This window comes from Pyxicephalus adspersus, chromosome 4 (genome assembly GCF_032062135.1).
Source record: "Pyxicephalus adspersus chromosome 4, UCB_Pads_2.0, whole genome shotgun sequence".
In the NCBI taxonomy this organism is placed as follows: domain Eukaryota; kingdom Metazoa; phylum Chordata; class Amphibia; order Anura; family Pyxicephalidae; genus Pyxicephalus; species Pyxicephalus adspersus.
In genome coordinates, this window is record NC_092861.1 from 28,805,670 (window position 1) to 28,824,750 (window position 19,081).

Genomic DNA, 19,081 nt, shown 5'->3' on the forward strand with positions numbered 1-19,081 from the left:
TCCATTCTTTTTATTATTTAGTTGTCCTTCTCTGCACTCTCTCCAATTCGACAATGTCCTTTTTGTGAACTGGTGCCCAAAACTGGACTGCATATTCCAGATGTGGTCTGACCAATGCTTTGTACAGGGGCAGGATAATGTCTCCATCTCTGCAGTCTATTCCTCTTTTAATACAAGAAAATACTTTACTAGCTTTAGATATTGCAGCTTGACATTGCATGCTGTTTTTAAGTCTATGATCTACCAGAACCCCCAGATCCTTTTCCATTTCTAACTCCCCTAAATGTATTCCCCCTAGACAGTATGAAGCATGCATGTTGTTAGCGCCCAAATGCATAACTTTACATTTATCTATAATAAATGTCATTTGCCACTTGGCTGCCCAATCAAATCGTACATCCAGGTCTGCTTGTAGATTATAGACATCCTGTATGGACCTAATTCCATTACATAGTTTGGTGTCATCTGCAAACACAGAAATTATACTTTTAATCCCAAACTCTATATCATTTATGAAGATATTAAACAGTAAAGGTCCCAACACTGAACCCTGGGGTACACCAATATTACCCTTAGACCATTCAGAATATGAATCAATAATTACAACTCTCTGGATGAGATCTTTAAGCCAGTTCTCTATCCCTTTACAGATTGACTTTTCCAAACCTATCGACCCTAACTTGCATATTAACCTTCTGTGGGGTACAGTGTCAAATGCTTTAGCAAAGTCCAAGTGCACTATATCAACTGCTATTCCACTGTCTACCCATTTACCTACTTCCTCATAAAAAGAAAAATTTGTAAAATTTGTTTGACAACATCTGTCTTTCTTGAAGCCATGCTGACTATCACCTAATATAGTGATTATTATCACTTACTATTTTCTAGCAGAAAGTCCCCTATGTGGTTCTTTATCAAACTCTTTAAGACCTTTCCAACTATGGACGTTAAACTAACAGGTCTGTAGTTACCTGGTAATGACTTTGCTTTCTTTTTGAAGATAGGAACCACATTGGCCTTACGCCAATCCATTGGTACCTTGCCAGTGACTAAATAGTCTCTCAAAATTAGAAATAATGGCTTTGAAATAACTGAACTCAGCTCTTTGAGGACAGGTGGATGTAATCCATCAGGTCTTGGTGCTTTGTCAACCTTAATTTGTCCCAGCTGTTTCTCAATCATATAAATTATGAGCCATTGTGACTCATTTATAGTGGTGAAATTGCTATTATGAATTTGGACTTGAGCTTTGCCATTTTCCTTCGTGTACACAGAGCTAAAAAAAGTGTTTAGTAAATCTGCATTGTCTTAATTCCCACTTACCAACCCAGCGACATTCTTTAAGGGGCCTACATGCTCAGATCTTATCTTTTTGCTATGAATATATTTGAAAATTTTTGGGGGGTTGGCCTTACTTTCCTTTGCAATCTGTCTTTCATTTTGAAGTTTTGCACATTTTATCTCCTTTTTACAACTTTTGTTATCTTCTTTATAGGTTTCAATGATGAAGGTGATCCTTCATTTTTTTTCTTGTTCCTTATGGCTTTTTTACCATCAGCTGTAGGCCACATAGATTTTAATTTTAGCCTCATAAACGTAATAACCATTGGAATATATTTTTCAGTTTGCTTTTGTAGAACAGACTTGAAACATCTCCATTTCTGTTCTGTGTTATTTCAGGACAATATTGTCTCCCAGTCCAAGTCACAGAGAGCCGCCCTTAATAATGGGAAATTTGCTCTCTTAAAATTAAATGCTTTTATCTTTCCTGTTTTTGCTTCCTGTTTACAGCTTACATTAAATTAAATCATATTATGGTCACTGCTACCCAGTTTCTCTTTTATTTGCACATTTGATATAAGCTCTGCATTTTTAGAAAGAACTAGGTCCAGCAGAGTATCTAGTTACCGCTAGTTATTTCTAGTTGGGGCTTCTATAAACTGTACCATAAAATTATCTTGTATTAAACTCACAAATTTCCTCCCTTTTGCTGTTCCTGTAGTGCCATTACTCCAGTCAATGTCAGAGTAGTTGAAATCTCTCTTGATTAAAACTCTTCCACTTTTTACTGCTTGTCTATGCTAGTAGTTGATTTTCTATGTCTTTCTTAGCAGTTGGGGGCCTATAGCAGACTCCAGTCATTAATTGTGTGTTATTCAACCCCACATTCAACTCCACCCATAATGCCTCAACCTCATCGCTTGTTCCATCCGCAATTTATTCTTTCACATTCACTTTTAGACCACTCCTCACATACAGAAATACACCACCACCCCTTTGTTTGACTCTGTCTTTACGAAAGAGAGTACACCCAGGAATATTGACAGCCCAGTAATGCGAAGAACAAAGCCAGGATTCAGCAACTCCTACTATATAAAAAATACAAGTCCTACTATATGAAAAAAAAATAGAGATATGTCAGTGTTTGATACCTCTTGCTATTTACCAAAGAAGACAGTTTGGTACAGAAAAATTTCTGTTCTACTATATAAAAAATACAGATATTTCAGTGTTTATTACCTCTTGCTATTTACTAAAGCACCTTCTTAGGTCCCACAGCCTCCTCCTCCTGCTGTTGCTGCTGCCACCTGTCAGTACTCCATTCACTAAAATTGTACACTTCTGGGTGGAATTGACGATGTACTACACCCAGCTCTCCATGACTCTTACCAATGCGGTCTCCCTGGTGATAGCTGACCAGAGGCCACACACTGCTACTGCTCTTGCTTACCCACTCTTCGTCTTTGGTACTCCGTCCTTTTGCCTAATGTCACCGCGCTACTTGTCCACAGCTTTATGGGTGGCATTCCTAACGCATCATCCAGGTTATGATGCCAGCTATCAATTATTATTAATAATAAACAGTATTTATATTGTGTAAACAAATTATGCAGCTATATAAATAAAACAGGGATGCGTACATTAAATGGCAATGCATTCTTTTGCTGTTTTGACAGCAGAGACTGTTGCTAGTGGGTTGAGTTCACGGTTTCTCAATGTCCTAATTTTTATGCTGCCTTCTGGATGCTGTTCATCATGCAAAAATCCTATTTGCCTGCTGTCACTTTGCCTGCCATTTTCTGCAAAACCACAAGATCTTTTGGATTTTTCGTATTTGTCCATTGTTGCCACTGTTCTCCTACACATACCTAGCTAATCTGGTGGTTTTAACATGTATAGGGGCTTTGCTATTAATGTTGAAATTCGGCCAATTGACTTTAATAGAATTCGCAAAATCGGTTTGCCGAAATTTGGCGGACCAATCGGAAGTTCAAGGAAATTTTTGCAAGAGTGTCAGAGGCCTTCTCGTTTATCCCTAACAACAGGCAGCTGTTGCTCACTATATAAATTATCAGGCTCAAAACCAGTAATGTCACTGGGCTTACAGGCCAATATTTACGTTAATTACAAGTTTGTGGATAATGCCAGTATCAGGGCTATAAGTGTGTTGTGAAAAAAAATCGTGGATAGGATCCCCATTTGCCAGTGGCAGCAATGTCAAAGAATAGTATTTATACTAAACTGTCAATGATATAGACACTTTGGCAGGCACCTTTGGGTTTAATGGTCCTGTGGGCAGCTCCCCAGCTTGCTTGAGCTATGCTGATTATTTGTTTTTTGCCAAAAATAATAAAAAAAATTACTTCCAGTACATTGTTTTTCTTTTTCCTTGTTCATTGAATTTTGTAATATGCTTTACTTAATACTAAATATTGAGAACACATTGATCTGAATGGTCGAAAAACTATATTATTTAAAAATGAATAGTAAATAAAAGGAAGTAAGTCCTGTAAACTGTACCTGAATGTTACTTGCGTACTAACCCGTATCCTTTTATAATGGTTTACTTTTTTGTTCTGCAGTTATTGTTCTTCTACATGTCTTTACTTTATGAACATGAGTTCGAGGTAATCGTATTTGTCATACCAGGACTACTAAGTCACTTCTCTCCCCCATCTATAAACATTTACATAAAGTAATGAAATACAATTATGAGATAGGTATTATCTTGCAGTGTGTTCCTCCTATTTTCTACGCTGCCACTTATCATCCTTTCATCCTCCCTGTGCCCTAGTATTGCTTTACTATAAAGATGTCAGGCTCTTAATAACAGATTAACCCAAGCTAGGCAGGGGTGCCAGGAATCCTAGCGAGCGCTGCTATAGCATAGAATGTGAAAATGTGTATATATCCACTATGGCAGAACACCTTTAAGGTGGTGATAAATTATGCCAGTCCAGACACAAGTTTATGGTACCTGTCTCTGTATCTTTTCACCTCCTTCAATGATATATAGGAACTCGAGGATGGCAATATGAGAGATCTTACCAGTGATAGTTAGAACAGACTCATGATACTCTTTCTGTGTCAAGGCAAAAGATATTACCATAGATTATTTATCATCTAGAACACCATCAGATTTTTATTGCATGCAAGTTTGTTCTGGGTTATGTGTGAATATGCCTATGGGTCTGTTTTGAAAAGAAGGGGTTACGCTTGTTGTGCGCACACCCTTCGATGTTCGAAGAAGATAGGAAAAGACAGAAAATTAATGAGGGCGGGAGTCAGACGTAAGAGTCATAAAGAGCCAGAAAATTAATGAGCGCATAAAACGGAGAATTAATTGCACAACAAGGCGACGAGAGGGAGAGATAGACGGAGCTCCAGAAAGACCTGACAAAAGGAAATAGAAAAATAAAAGAGATTAACCGCTAATTCCATTTGCAGTTCCCTAATCCTTTACAAAGTGACAGTTTTTTTATTTCTTACTGCTAGTAAAAAAAAAAAAAAAAGATTGGAGAGTACAGTTAAGCAGAATAGGCAGAAAACACGAGAAACAGACTCAGCATGGCTAACATGGGGTCCTGAGGATACCTTTAGGGGTGCTGCCTGTGTGTATATGTAAGTGTGGATTTTTTTAATAAACTACTGAAATGTAAGGGGGGTAATTCACCATGCAGGGTATGTATAAGAGGTTGTATGTATGTATGGAAGCCTATATTGCATACTTCCACTCTTGCAGAGCTAAAAAATATTACCGGTTGTGCTTTTTTTCACTAAATACTTAGTGTAGGTAAAACCACACTGATTTGAACCAACAAGGAGTTTAGAACCAGCGATAAACATTTATATAAAAGCACAATGTATAAGCACATTTGAACGGTTTCTAAGCTTCAGTCAAAACATGTTTCATATCAAGTTATTATGTGATGCAAACCTAATAATTAAAACAAAAAAAAAGGAAACTTAGCCAATCCTCATTAATTTGTGTCTAGCATGCTCCCCTTCCCAGACACTACAGTCCAAAGTGGGAGGGTTTTATCCTCAGAATCATTCTGTGAATTCAGTAAGGCATGACCAGGACTAGGTGTGGCCAGCCTCTGATTGACAAGCTAAAGACTTGAGAATCAGCTGTGTCAATGCCAATAGCCACATCCCCTGCCATATCCTCCCATTCTATTGTAGAGTAAGCAGGCACAGCAACCATGGCAGTGAAAACACCGCTTTAATTCCAATAGTGGAATGGTAATATTGTCCATATTCATTTACATATAAAATAATGTTGTGCCACTTTCGTAGGGGACGCCAAAGTTTTACTTATGTGTGTAAGCAGTGGACAAGTATTAGAGTAAGTCCCGGAGTTCCTTGCAATCGTATTCATTGGATACCTCTCTTGTTAACAGTTGCTCTCTTCTTCTGCAGGGGTACTGAGTTTCAGACTAATAGTACCGTATATACAGCTATAGGGTCCTGATCTGAGTTTTGCCCATTCCTCTTTTGGTTTAGGTGCCCCAGTTAAGGGGATTAGTACTAGATATAAGTAAAACTATATTAATTTTTTTTTTCATGAATTTACAATTGTATTAATGATATCTCCTGGAGTTTAGTATTAGGCCCAACTGAGGATATAGAAATATATATACAACCAGTAAGCAGTAACAAAAGTGCTCTGATATGTCTTCTTTCTTCTTTTGCAATAAAAATCATCATAGAGCACTGGTGTGTGACAGCAGGAAGCAGCATGTTCACTAAGAGAAAATTGTGCTGTAAAATAGAAATAATAATACCATGAGAGGATACAGAACTATAAAGCCATAAAAAACATAGTTTCTCTATGAAAGGCTTGGATCAGGCAGGATTTTTATTGCAGAAGGGATAGGTGACCTCTCTTCTGCAATAAAACATACCTACTTGCCTGATTGCTATCTTCTTACTGAGCTAGGTACATGCAGTCAAGATGGCTAAAGATTAGGAACCAAAAGGAGGAGTAAAAGAAGATGGTGGCACCCACAATAGAACTGCAACAGGTGAGTGTACTCAAAAGAAATTGGACCAGGCAGGTAAGGTTATTTTTTTGCAGATGGAACAGGGGAAAGGGCCTATGTGTTTGTAATTTTTTTATATGTTAGTATTTAGTATCTATTTTAAGACTTCATTTAGGCTTTACTGCAAACTTTATTGGAATATTTAAAAATTATCTATCATCCCGAAAAGCTGAGAAATTTGTTGTAAGCCCTTGCATGGATTGCTTGGTGCCTAACATGTTGACCAGGGGCCACATGTCACCATTTGCACTTAGGGCTGCATGATAAAGCCCAAAAGGTCACAATACACATGGTCATATGAATTATACACATATGGCCTCTAGGAAACAGGTTGAACTCCAGGGCATTAAACAATTCATGCAATGCCTTACAACAAATCTCTTAGCTACTCATCAAAGCAGGTAATATTCAATAACATACACAGCGTGTGTTTTGGTGCTCTTTAAGCCACTGAAAATAAACAACTCCTATAGCTTTTCTATAGACCTCTGACCATCTTCCACTGAAAGTCTTTAGTTTAAAACTTTTCTGTAGAATTACGTATAATGAATACTATTTGCTGCCCTTCCATAATGTCAACAAGAACGTTGACCACCACTGGTCTGGTGTAATATGCTCTTGATTTCTATTTTTTTAAAGGTAGACTCTAATCAGAAAGAAACTTTTGCAACATATAGACATAGTCACTTAAACTTTAAAAAATCCCAATTTTACCCATTGGGCAACCATTCAAATACGCATGGTCAAACCATTTATACACATACCTGATCATTAATAAAAAAATAATTACATTTTCTAAACAATTGCTTTGCACTGCAGTCACCTGAAAGCAGAAATGTTGCACAGAATGAATGACAAAAGCTATAGTCCTTCCCCAAAACAGCCTGAAAAGCTCCCTTTATCTGCCTGTGTTTATGGGGAAATTGCATACAACTCAAATGAAGGTAAATTGTGTGGGCTTTTTGAATTCAGGATGGGGACAATAGCTCTGGGATTGCAATAACATTTCTCTGAATGATGTGTTGCCTAGATTAGCTTTTCAAAATAGCCTGGAAGAAAGACATTATGAATATCGGTAGGAGAACACCTAATGGTTTTTAGTAGCCAAAGCATTTTTCTTCTGCACAGCTCATTTATACATGTGAAGACAAAATGTGAAATTTTACACAAATAGAATCAACCAATCTTCCTATAGTTGTCCACTAACTGTTTAAACTTTTTACCAAAAACCATAGTTTTTATAATTATGCTTACCTAAACCTAGTGAAAAAAGTAGGAGCTGTCCTAATCTAATTTTACAACTTTCTATAAAATGACCAACAATTATGTAGTATAAGAGCCTAGCTTAACGGATGCAAATAGGATCAATTGTTTTAGATAGACCCTCACATTGCATAGCTTTGACAAATCCAATGGAGACTGGACAGAGACTGTGCAATTAAATTGTAATATGCATGTCCAACCTTGGAAGATTAATCAACCACAAAACAGTGTTTTTTTATATATCAATAGTCTATTAAAAATTTATATTAATTAGGATTGATTTGCTCTGACATTTTTGTGTGATTTATAAATCAATAAACATTTTCAGGTCATAAAGATTAAAAAAGTGCTGATTAGTTTGTATAGATGAATCTATAAAAAAAATCATTTTGAGAGAAGAATATAAAAAAATACTTTATTCCTGACTCCTTACCCTTTCCATTTGCTTTTCTAATCAGTAAAACAACCCAATTTGTTAAATACAGATCTGTTTATTTTAAATGTTCATTCCATCCCTTGGAGTTAGGCTTTCAATAAGAAAGAGTGGTACTACATTTCCAACCCTTAACCTCGGTTATTTCAAAGCCATTATTTCTAATTTTTAGAGACTGTTTAGACACTGGCAAGGTACCAATGGATTGGCGTAAGGCAAATGTGGTTCCTACCTTAAAAAAGGGAGCAAAGTCATAACCAGGTAACTACAGACCGGTTAGTTTAACGTCCATAGTTGAAAAGGTCTTAGAGAGTTTGATAAAGAGCCACATAGAGTCACATAGAGCCACATAGAGTACTTTCTGGTAGAAAATAATAGTATAAGTGATAGTCAGCATGGCTTCAAGAAACACAAAATTTCTCAAACAAAATGATTTTCTTTTTATGAGGAAGTAAGTAAACAGGTAGACAGTGGAGTAGCAGTTGATATAGTGTACTTGGACTTTGCTGAATCATTTGACACTGTACCCCACAGATGGTTATTATGCAAGTTAAGGTTGATAGGTTTAGAAAAATCAATCTGTAAATGGATAGAGAACTGGCTTTGAAGATCACATCCAGAGAGTTGTAATTAATGATTCATACTCTGAATGGTCTAAGGTTATTAGTGGTGTACCTCAGGGTTCAATGTTGGGACTTTTACTGTTTAACATCTTCATAAATGATATAGAGTTTGGGATTAAAAGTGCAATTTCTGTGTTTGCAGATGACACCAAGTCCATACAGTATGTCTATAATCTACAAGCAGACCTGGATGTACAGTTTGATTGGGCAGCCAAGTGGCAAATTACATTTAATATAGATAAATGTAAAGTTATGCACTTGGGCGCTAACAACATGCATGCTTCCTACTGTCTAGGGGGAATACATTTGGGGAGGTCAGAAATGGAAAAGGATCTGGGGTTTTTTGGTAGATCATAGACTTAATAACAGCATCCAATACCAAGCTGCAATATCTAAAGCTAGCAAAGTGCTTTCTTGTATTTAAGAGGAATAGACTGCAGAGATGAAGACATAATCCTGCCCCTGTACAAATCATTGGTCAGACCACATCTGGAATATGCAGTCCAGTTTTGGGCACCAGTTCACAAAAAGGACATTGTTTAATTAGAGAGAGTGCAGAGAAGGACAACTAAATAATAAAAGGAATAGAGGAGCTCAGTTATGAGGAGAAATCAGCTGAAGTGAATCTTTTCTCCCTTGAGAAGAGACATATATATAGAAGAAATATATAAATGGTCCACATAGAGAACTCTCTTCCCCATTATTCACATTGAGATCATTACAAAGAACAAGAGGGCACTCTTTGCGTCTGGAGGAAAAGAAATTTATGCTCCGGATAAGGAAGGGATTCTTCACAGTAAGATCTGTGAAAATGTTGAACCGCCTCCCTCAGGAAGTAGTTTCAGCAACTACTATAGATTGCTTTAGGAGAAAGTTGGATGTTTTTCTAGAAGCAAAGAAAATAACTGGGTATTAAGGATTTAAAGTAAAAATAACAGTGACCGTTGATCCAGGGAACATCCGATTGCCTCATGGAATCAGGAAGGAATTTTTTTTCCCCTGTTGAAGCAAATTGTACCAAAGTTTTTTTTTAGCCTTCCTCTGGACCAACTATGTCTTATACGGTTTTATATCTGGAATATGTTTATTTCCCTGGTGGTTGAACTTAATAGACTTATGTCTTTTTTCAACCTAACCTACTATGTAACTATGTAACCTCCACCTGCGCACATTAATGCACTTCTACCCCCAAAAAGTAAGTTAAAGTTAAGGAAAGCAAATGTCAAAATACATTGGGGTGATTTACTAAAGAAGTTTAGGTTGTTCTCTTACCAAGGTGAGTTATTACTTTGCAGGGGATAATTCACTTTGTTTAGTGAATGTGGGGAACATTCACTTTGCAAGGATACTCAATCACTTGCAAGGTAATTAAAAAAGAACAACTTTTTTTTGTGCAGAAAATGGAATGATTGAGGTCAACATAAATTAATCTCGTTTACTATGCTAAGTGAAATGTCCCTTGCCAAGGGATAATTTATTTTGCTATATAAACAGTCAACCCTATAGTAATTTGTCTGGTAGTAGGATACATACTTGGCAAAAAAAGCAAGTGAGCCTACAGAGTATAAGTCAGCTTGGATTCAAGGTTTTCACTTCAGGGGTGAGGGACAGCCACATATGTAGATCTTTTTTGAGGTTGATCACCATTAGCTTTCCCAGTGCCCGCACCAAAATAACTAGACTGCCACACACCAGCTGTTCCTTACTCATGAAAAGCAAATGGTACTGTAGTTCTGTATTCAAAAATGTGATTTGGAAATGCTGATGTGTGCCCCATATTAAAAAGGCCTTATTCTTGTCAGGGGTTTCAAGGTATGCACCAGGGAGATTTAGTTCTATGATCTTTTTTATAGGATTGATTGATAACGCATTAGATTTGTTCTATTTTATCACTGATGTGAACTTTAAACACATTACTCCCTTGTATTTCTACAAGATGTTTACATCTAACCATATACAGAGATGTTTGGCCTTTTCTTTGTGAATAATTCATCAATTAAATGTTCCTCTGCGTACAAAACACTCGCTTGTGCATGTAAAGCCATGAAAGAATTATATCAAAGCTTCTATGTACTCCGCTCCATGGATCTTTGTTCAGGCCTCACCTGCTTTGGTGGTTCCATGAGAATACTTTTGTACAAAAATGACGTCATTATGATGCAGAAGTGTAACATGAGGCCTATTTATTTATTCACCAGCAGAAATCACTGTAATTGTAAAGACATCCCTAGGACCCCGGGAATTCTGGAAGTTTTAGCTTCAGATATTTCAACTTAAAGCATTCAAAAGCAGTCTCATGTTAAAACTCACAAAGAAAATGATTTGCCAAACAGTGAGTGATCTTTGGACATCTGTGTCCTTTCTGCATCATTAAATATGTTTATTTCTCTCTCTCTCTCTCTACTGAGCAATCATTTATAGGGAAAAGCAATTGCCTTTGGCTTTATCACCATCCTTTCTTTCACCTCATTTCCTGCTCAGGACTCTCCTGGGTGTCCTACCTCTCATAACTAACTTCCGGGATTTTTCAGCTTTTAATGCAAACCAGTTTTTTAATCATGTGCAACAAGGTGTAATTTTCCGTATCTGTTTCCCGAGCTAATTAGACTGCATTTATTGTGAAAGTATCAACAAAAAGACTACTTACTGGCCAGCAATTAAGGTCAGATATGTGGAGATTGTCAATAGGATTGAAAAAAGAGAAATGTACATGAAGTTTAAACCGCCACAACAATAAGCAGGAACAATTGTGATCAATAAATCTCAAACCAATCTTATGAGCCTAGTTGTCAGAAGCACTGTGATTCAGATGATCCCATACAGCAGATATACCGCTATGAAGCTTAAGGCACAGGAGTTACCAGATATAGGAAATGCACTGATACAGTCATGGCCAAAAATATTGGTAAATAAAATGTTTTGGTATTGCCATGCTTATTTCTTTTGTTGGCACTGGAAAAACACAAGAGACATGGCCTGGACAAATTTGTTGAGGCACCCTCAACCTAATACTTGGTAGCACACCCTTTGGAAGAAATAACTGATGTTAATTATTTTCTGTAACAATCAATGAGTCTTTTAAATATCTTTACTGGAATTTTGGACCATTCTTCCCTTGCCAGCTGCTCCAGGTCTCTCAGATTTAAAGGGTTTCTTCTCCCAACTGCTGTTTTTAGATCTTTCCACGGGTGCTTTATGGGATTTAGATCTGGACTCATTGCTAGCCATTTCAGAACCATCCAGCTCTTTGTCTTAGACCATTTCTGGATGCTTTGTGAAGGATACTATTTTGCCAATACCACTTTTCACCAATGATACTACTTAAAAAATTACCTTGTCTCATATGAGCAACTGCTTTTTAACAAAATATTCTCTATAGCCACAATATACCCACAATATACAAGTATCAAGTCAAATAAAAACCTACCCAAAACAGATTATAACAGCATGACTTACCTACACTCATGAGTAATTGCCAAATACAAGTGGACATTACAGAACCCAGTTTTGAGACCAAGATCTTATATACCATCTGAGAACTCGGGTTCCAATGTTTAATTTCTATTATTGATGACTGTTAGTTGAACTCTTTTTAACACTCAACCTTGGGAATCCCATGAAGCAATGTGGGATGAAACAAATGTGTAAACTTTATTTACCTATGTGTAAATACTTATGTATGTATATATATATATATATATATATAAATATACAGGTTGAAAATCAAAAATCGGGCAACCTCGGGACCTTTTTTTTTTTTTTTTTACTTACCTCCACACACAGACCAGTCTTCCCCTAGAAGCACTGCGGACATCTGGCACAGTTCCAGGTAGCAGGCAGCGTCTCAATGTGTATTTAATTTAGCAAGCAAGTGTTTCTGCAGAACAGCGCCAAAACATTAGTGGCCAAACAGTTTGCTGCATAATGCTGCTGCCACATGAAATAAATGGTTCCCAACCCATCCTATTCACTTGAATGGAAGCCGTTGGAACCATATTTGAGTCTGCTGCAAAATGCTATGGCTTACAGGGGTTCTGAAATGGTCCTTTAGATACCATTTAAAAATAATCTATTCTTTTAGGTTTAACCTAAAGCAAAATTGACAAAACCTAACTTTCCCTTTAAATTATACAGATCAGTTTTGTAGTGAGATCTGACTTATTCGTCTAAAGCTAGGCAATTTGCTTCAATATAAAAAACATTTTAGCATATTGATTTCTTGAACTTTTAGTTTTAAATCTTCACTTTCCAGCTCAGTTTTTATTCTGAATAAGGACTGTGTTGCAGTACAGGCAAATCATTGCATTACCTCTGTGATACAAGAGGTCAACAGTAACCTACAAAGTTATCAAAAACATAAAAGTCCATCAAATTCAATTTAATTTTGAATGCTGAAGATCCAGAGGAAGGCAAACCAAGATTAGACGAGACTGGCATTCCACCAAACCACATTATTTAGAAAACATAAAAAAACTTTTAGTAGAGGAAAAGCAGCAGATGGAGTAGAATATCATATTCTTGGGAATATTTGTACATTGATTTACCTTGGCAGATTATGCAACGCTGTCTGCATGATACAAGGATTAAACACATTAAAAACTTAGTCTTTCTTCTGGTTCAGAGTTGCTGCAAAGTTCAGTTTAACTTTCATGTTGTTTCAAAAGAGAAAGGATATCTGAATCAATAAAACATCTTAGGACAAAAAAAAGGAATTTCTCCGATATACACAGATCAATAGAATAAGTAAGAGCTGCTAATAGCTGCCCCAGGCTCCCATACTGCCGCGCCGAGAATCAAGCAAGGGAAGCTAATTAATGAACCTCATTATTCTCTTTTGATTAATATTTTTTTCCCCTAGAAGTCTGTGAACTGTTTCAAGTCATGTTTTACCACATTCAGGAGTTTTTAGAATAACCATGAAAATCATTTTAACCCTTGCAACCCACCAGATACCCTGAACAGAATATAAGTCTAGCACATAAAATGTATTAAAGACAAATTAAAAGTAGACAGTAGATAGCATAGCTGGCCCAGTGCCTAGCTCTCTTGCCTGTATAGCAGTAGGGTCCCAGGTTAGAATCTCTTGTATGTTCTTTGTGTTTGCTGGGATTTCCTCCCACATCCTAAAAACATACCGATAGGTAAATTAGCTTTCCCTCCCAAGTTGGCCTTAGATTGTGTTAATGACTATAATAGGGGCATCAGTATGTGAGCCCCTTTGATTGAAAGTTAGTGAATTAACTATGGACTTTGTAAAGTGATGCCTAATATGCTGGTGCTTTATAAATACAAGGTATATTAATAAATCCTATGTATTAAAGGTGGCATAGGGAAGTAGATTTACCGGTACCACATTCGGAATACTTCAATTCCATCGGGTAATAGTTTCTCAGGTATGGGTGCAGGGCATAATAATAATATCCTCCATTTTAACATGCCCATAAGCACAAAGAACAGGTTGGGGGCTAACTATGTAGAATAAAAAAGTTAAGTAGATCTTTCACCTAAATACAATTCCTATTTATAAGCTATTGCTTGCTACTTACACAAGTTACTTATATACGATTCAATTCTCCTAAAAATATTGTATGTATTTGTTTTGCTCTAATCATTGTTATATTTAGCCATGCAATTGTTTTGTTTCTCATTTGTTGTATTTGCTAAAATCAGCATCATGTCTGAGAGAATTAAGCGTTTTATTTGTATGCTTATGCTCATGTTCCTGGATATTCTAATAATGTCTTGGGATTTTCAAAGGAAATTAGTTGCAATACATCTTTCAACGTAACGGTAATCAATGTTGGCATACTTGGTGGGCTTAGAAAACCCTACGAGATCCCTAGAGACTTAAAGGTCTCTACAGATAAGTTTAAGTCAACATCAACCAAATCAAGCCTGGCCTGGCCCATAGTTTATTCTTAGAATCTCTAACTCCACATACATAGCCCCCAGCAGATGCATTAATAAATTACAGCTATACCATAACTACATGCTTTCCTTCTTTAAATACTGTCCCATGTAATTACAGGGTTTGTGAATTCTCTAGTGGTTGTGGATTATAATAAATCTGGGCTAAAGGAAACACTAAGACCTAAATAAAAACCCATTCATGAGATTTAGCAATTTCTAATTTTCATTGCTAAGTTTGCATTGCTATGACCCAGACATAGTGAGACTGATTGCAGAGTTAGATCTGGAGATTCTTCTTCTTCTTCTGGTATGCTCCTCATCCTCATCAATGTAAAGAGTTCTGTCACCTCCTATATTTAGTCTGAAACCATGGCTCTTATGGAGGTTCAAGTTATTTCCCCAAACAAAATCCGGACGTTAAAGACAAGAACTTTTCATACCGTTTTGCATAAAAACTTAAAACTACTTTATTATTAATAACCATACATTCAATAAAAGTATTTAAAACAACAATGTTCTCAGTCTCCCTATCTTTTTTGCTCGACATGTTTCGTGGAGCCAGTCCACTTCTTCAGGAGAAGATTGAGAGATTTCCAAAAATATTAATCAACCCCATGGATCTGTTATTCCCCTCAAAGGGAATAGCAGCCGAGACCAAAAGGTAAGCAGCAGCTGAGTGGATCCCTATGGATGTGGATGACTATACAGTTTTACAACATTCACTTAACATCTATGACAAGTCAAGGAAACTTTGTCATGTGCCATCTTTAAAATACCAATATATTATGTTTTGGGGTTGCAGTTCTCTTAAGATGGGTATATAGTAATAGCAATAAGTGAATAATGTAGTGGTTAACACTTATGTAATTTTGTGAAATCTTTACATTTCAATTCACCTAATTTTCCTAAACATACTGTCAAACTACATTATTTTCTTGTGTCCCTGTAGCATACATGCAGTAAACCAATTTCTTTTACAAAAGGCTTTTCTGCATTATCCATTTCATCCTGACCTGAGAACATAGTTGCAGTGACCATCAATCCTCTATGTGTATGTGTCGGTAGGGATATATGGATCAATTCCAGCAAGTTAGAAATCAAAGCAATATCCATTTAGTTTGTTCTGTTTTCAGAGTGATTTACAAACCACCCACAATGCTAAAATGACCACCATTTAGGATGAACATGTACATTTGTTGTGAGATAGATTAATATTATCTGCTATGACCCAGGACAGACCTTGAGCAGGATCTGATCAGAAAAAGTAAACTGCATAATATTAAGCATAATGCTTAATAAAAATAAAGCATGCAAGGTAAAGCTGCCATTTAGTTGAGTTGGGGTGGGAGAGTGATAATGTAAGGCAGGCTGGTATATGCACACTTTTACAAAATAAAAGGCTGCTAATATATATTTATATCTTAGGTAGGTATTGGTAGCAATTTACAGAAAGCACAGTAATATGTTGATTGAGTTACTCTTTCATATTGAATAAACTCTACTTGATAAAACATTTTTCTAAATACCATTGTTTTTTTAAGAAAATACTGCAACAATAGGTTGCCATACCAATGAAACTAAAATGTCCTGTATTGTTTTGTTAGGAATATTGAAAAATGTTTGTCTTTAAAGTGTCCATGACCTCTGGATAATTGGCTACATAGCATTACTTTGTCTTTGCAAAGCCCCATAGCTCAGTTATTTCCACTTCCTTCCTGTAGACTTGCTGCCAATCTACAGGCAGTAAGTGGAAATAACTGAGTAATGAAACTTCAAAAGGACAAAGAAAGTTGCTAATCATGCTTTGGAGGAGAACACAAAAATACTTTTAATTTAAGTCTCATGAGCTGATCTGTTTTCCAGTCTCATATGTTTTTATTTTTTATAATAATTTGTTGAATTTTCAGGTTATACTTTATATAGGTCAGCTGGACTTTTCTGTATCTCAATTTTCAGTGTACTAAAAGTGTTATTCACAAAACATGGTTCTTACATCAAATAATAATATCTGTGCTCTTTAATCAAAATCCAAATATGCATCATGTTGAAGGGAAGTAGTGTCAGCATCCCTTTGAGTCCTAAACATTTCATGAGCCACATTAATTGATCAGAGCTGTTGTAAGTATATGGAAGGTTTCACATAGCATGCATGGAGCTGGTGCACATAAATCTTGTAACAAAACTATATCACCTAAACCTTGACTGTTCTGGCATACTTTTAGGGACCTGGCTTATTAAGGCTTGCAATTTCCAACATTGCCATGCATGCACCCAACACACATTGTTCCCCTACCCCAAGAGGAGGGATCTCCTTTTGTTATAAGATCATCCTAATTCATTTACCACCACTGCTGGAATTGGCTGCAATAACCTACATATTGTCTTGGATCATTACTTAATTCAGCTGCCTTAGTTGGAGATGCCAGGTCATAAACACAGCCAAATGACTCATTTATAAACTATTGTTCATTCATTCTTGTGAATTATACCTCTACTGAAAAAAAATACTCAGGAAAAATCACTAAATTTTGTATTTTAGCTTTAAAGATTATCTACATGGTTCACTTGAAATGTGTTGAGGAAACTGGCTCCTGTGTGTTTTTTCCAAACTTGGTGTTTGCTACAAACCCATTCAGGCAAACTTTAAAAGAGCTCCAGTTAAAAAAAACATTGCTAAGGTAAATAAAAAGATGCCCATAGCATTAGAATAATAGGCGCAGGGCATGCATGACAGGATGCGAGACTAGCCTAGGGACAGTAAGGGTTTATAGGAATAGGAATTGGTTAGGTAGGGGCAGTAGTAGTGACTGGGTGAGAAGTAAGATGGGAGTGGGGCATTGTAAGAGTTAAAAGTGTGTGAACGGAAGTGGAAGGCCCTCCCACCCTTTAAGCATAACAAGAAATATGGTGTTTTTGAGTGGTTGGGGGGGTTGGGATCTTGGAAGGCAAGGGTCCTGTTCATTATAAAAGTGGCGGATTTTGGCAGGAGGGAACCTCTTTGGTGGGGTCCCTCCTTAAAATTAATTGAAGGTCATGGCTCCTGAGGCGGTGCTGGGCATCTAGGGGCCAAGGTTGAGATGTTGGTGGAGTAAAATCCTGATTGGTGATGACTTTGCCTTCTGAGACCTGCAGCCTGATTGTTTGGGTTGATAACAGAGATGTTTTAAAAGATAAAGGTTATTATTGTTTATTGTTATTCATTGGTATACTTATTAGGTTAAATTATTTATGCTTGATTCATAAGAAGGTTTTTTTGGTTATTGTTTTGGTCATTTTATACCATGGTATCATGCAAAGTCTTTGCTGTCTGCTTCGCTTAGGTTTATAAATTCTATTATTGGCTAATAATAGCTTTCTATTTATTAGGACTTTCAAGATTTCTAAATTGTAGCTGACATAAAAATTAAAAGTTCTCATGCTTTGTAGGCACAGTACAAACAGATAAAATGTTGTTTCCATTAGGTTGATTTTCATTAAGCAAGATGTCTGCTTATTTTTTATCGATTTTATAAAATCAATAAAAAACAACTGATAATAAAATCATCTTCAGTCATTTCCACTAAATTATTTCCTTGCCTTGTGGTTTAAATGCAAAACCAGTAATCAATCAAGCAAAAACGTAGTTTCTCAGTTTTTGAAATAATTAATATATACAAGAGCACATATTTTAGACCATCAGATCATTATCCCAATGGGAACTTGGATGGGAAATGTCAGAAGCACTTTTTTTACTTTAACAAGGTCAATACAAATTTTTGGGTGTTCCCCTTTGCTTGCAGTTTGGGAAGAGGTGTGAGGCAAGTGTTGCCTAATTTTTTTTTTTATGCTTATGGTAGAAATGTTGAAGTTTATTAGAGAAAGTGATAATAGTTCAGCAGAAATTAATTTTAAATAAAAATCTTTGTGTCCCTATCTCATTCAGTTTTTCCAAGTTGCCATTTTAATTCCTGTTGTCTAAAAAATGAAAAATGAGAACACATATAAAAAGGGTTATGACATTTATTTTTCATTTCTATCTGTAATATTGTATGACTTTGTTTAACATTCATAAATGCCTTTATCTATAAATACAACTATTCATATACTAGTTTGGTGTGAAGTGAGGACAATGGTGACATGAGTCATTAATGTTCTCACTTCACTTGCACAAGATGGTCCTATGTATAATAAAACACCTAAATAAAGGAAAAAAAATTATTTCCTTTCTTCTTTTTTTTTTGTATTAAACATAATAAAAAATATATACAGATCACTATGCATTATCTTTTATTTACAGGTATCTTTCAGAGTTCTAATGAAATACATCCACAGGTAAACATCTGCCAAAGTTTAGTAGATTGCTAACATATATCATTCATAAATCCATGCTGGCTTTTATTGATATTTTATGTAGTATGTTGGTATAATGTTTATTAACTACTAAATAAATATCTGCATTGGAAGTTACATTTTAAGGTCTATAGTTACAAAAAGAGGCCCTTTATCCTTTTTTTAAATGGTGTTCACTTTTGCTTTAAGACCAAAGG